This window comes from Rhea americana, unplaced genomic scaffold (genome assembly GCF_003343005.1).
Source record: "Rhea americana isolate MKP2758 unplaced genomic scaffold, rheAme1 scaffold_622, whole genome shotgun sequence".
Lineage (NCBI taxonomy): Eukaryota > Metazoa > Chordata > Aves > Rheiformes > Rheidae > Rhea > Rhea americana.
The window spans coordinates 20,543-23,267 of record NW_028186782.1 but is presented as its reverse complement, the minus strand read 5'-3'; positions in this window follow the sequence as shown (position 1 = coordinate 23,267).

The following is a 2,725-nucleotide window of genomic DNA, read 5'->3' as shown; positions in this document are numbered from 1 at the left end:
TCCATAAACTGTAATAGTCCCAAAGCATGTTAACTCACTCATTAAGAAAAAAACTAAACCCATTATCCTAGTCTAGACGGACACCTAATGTTTTAACTCCCTTAAAAGGGATTAGATGTATTACATGCATCAACAACAGCAATGAAAGACCAGCCTTCCTGAAAAGGCTTTCCCCTAGGATGCATGTTGGCACCTCATGGAATCCATTTTAAAAATGTCTCTTTTCCCAAACTGTTTCCAAAGGGAAAAGAAGCATGATGCAGTTTTTCAAAACYGCATTTTGCATTTATGGATCCTTGCACCCAAGATGCTCTATAYGCTTTAAATTCATTATCTCGACTTTACAGAGGACGAGAGTTTCCAAAGCATGCCTGAAGCTGCAGAACATATCGTGTTTTTCATTAGCAGCATCAGCCCGATGCCACTAAAGGGCCGTGGTCCGACTATTGATCGTTTTTGGTGTTGTTACCCRCAGCCACTTTCACAACTGTACGTTCCTAAAGATATTCCACATCCCAGCGGTAAGCATGTATTAAGGCCCCAATCTGGGTCAGGGTCCAGCTATAAGGCACGCGGGGTTGTTATTTTTTGTTCCTAATGCTTTTACAGACCTGTTCCAGCTGAATTCTTGTCAAGCCGTTGAGGTCTGAAAACAAAAGTCTCAAGCCAAGATTTGTAAATCTGAGCCATGCCTCTTCTGGCTTGCGCAAGTCACAAGCAACCACGCCGCTGGAGAAGATGACAGCCCTTCTTCCCCTCCGAGGAAGCYGCTGGTTCTTTCACCCTCTGCCGCGTGGCGTGCAGCTGCCTCCAAAGACGGCCCGACATCTCCTGCACCCAGCACTGGAACGTCCAAAGCTCCCAGCCAACTGGAAAGCTTTCTCTGGATCACCTCAAATCCCTATCAAAAAAACCCTTCTTCCTTAAACCTCAACGCGAAGATAGAATAAACTCCCCAGTCATTAACTCTGCTGAATGTTGGGRGACAGAGTTCATAYGAAAAACGCTCCAAAARTAAGGCTCTATTGTACTTGCACGTRACTACTGTTATGACGAGAACGCTCGGTGCCCAAGGCTCTTGCATCTGTGTCTTGCAAGACAAACTGAAGTACTTCGRAGTCCAACAAATGTTTGGGTGTACGYGAAATATTGTTCTGCTTCGAGTGTGCCAGCGTAGTTCCTCAGCACAGTTCCTCTCYCCGGCATGGCTGCGCTTACTGGTGTACCAGTACAAGCACACTTACGGTTTATTTCCATAAATCATAAGGATAAACTTTGCATTAATTTGACCACAAAATTAATGCTAGAGGTTGCACCAACTATGAAACAAAAACCAGAACGTTACAAAGCCACCTCCTAAAAATAAGCTGAAGCTAGAACAGAAAACAAAAGCAAACTGTATGCTCTGCTGACAGCAGGCTCTCTCTGCTAAGATTTTCTCCTCTAGGAAGACTCCAGCAAAGAAAAAGCTGCAAAACRCATTAGATACGATCAAGTCTCCCTCGCTCTCTGTTCTGCCTGTGCATGAGCTTATCTACGGCTATTTTTCCAGATCCCAGTAAAAGGTTTCAGTCTCCCATTGCAGTTTCTCGCCCTTCAGATTTGCAGCCTACCAAGAGAACAACCAATTCCTTGAGCGCTGCGAAAAGGGAGAGTCGGCATCGTGGTATCTGTGGCAGCCAGCGTCCACCACGGCTCTCGCCAAGGGCTTTCGGACTAGAGCGTGCCGGAGCTGGGCTGGCAGAGCTCTTCACCATGCCCAGGGCAGGAAGAAGAGAGCACAGACTGCCCAGCTCTGTAGGCTCTTCGCAGGCGGCAACCTGCTGGGCTTTTTCTATATGCCAATTGTACGTACGCTCTGCACAGAGCTGCTCTCCTCCCGAAACAGCCTCGTTCCACCAGCGTACACGTGCAGTTTACAGAAACACGGAGACCCTTCAGAGAGAAAAGCAAGCGTGGATATGAAGTTAGTCAACCTAAATCAAAGGTAAAATAACAGGACAAGGGGTATGGCCAAGGAGGTGCAGCCAGACACGCAAATCGGTGCTAGCGGCGAGCAGAGGAGAGCACCCAGAGGAAACCCACGGAGTACAACTGCTCCGTCCTATATTCCTGCAGGACGTGCACTGGTACAGACACCGTAACTGTTTTACTCTCCAAAACGAGAAAGCACCCTTCACAGTCAGAGCTGAAATCCATCCCGGACATCAGCCGCAGACGTGCAGGAACAAGTCGGAGCAAAGGTGCAGTTTCAGAACAGATGGAAAACAAGGTGAAGGCAAGATGTCTTTCCACCAACAGGCAAGGCAGAAAACCTGCTTGCAGTTGTCCCGGGCATTTAAGTCGGRTAAACACTGTTCAAGAAGGGTGGAAGACCAGGGGAGGGCCACGGCATTTATACGATATTACASTATTTAGCTGGTAGCAGCAGCAGAGGCAGCACTGAATCAGACTGTTCTTAYAATAATCCTGACATAAAGGGAAAAGCAAAATAAACTTCCAACAAAAGGCTTCGTGATCCGAGATTACGTTGATGTCCATCCCGGCTGCTACAACGCCCACGGCGGGTGAAGCCTAGAAAGCCTGTTCTCCTCGCTCGAGTCGCTGAGCTCCTCGCTATTTTTCCACTTTTGGCACATCACTTGAATGTGAGAGGCAAGACAGAGCTAGGAGTTAACTTTTTTTTTCCTTCTTCTTTTTCTTTTTTTCATTTCTTTTTTTTTTT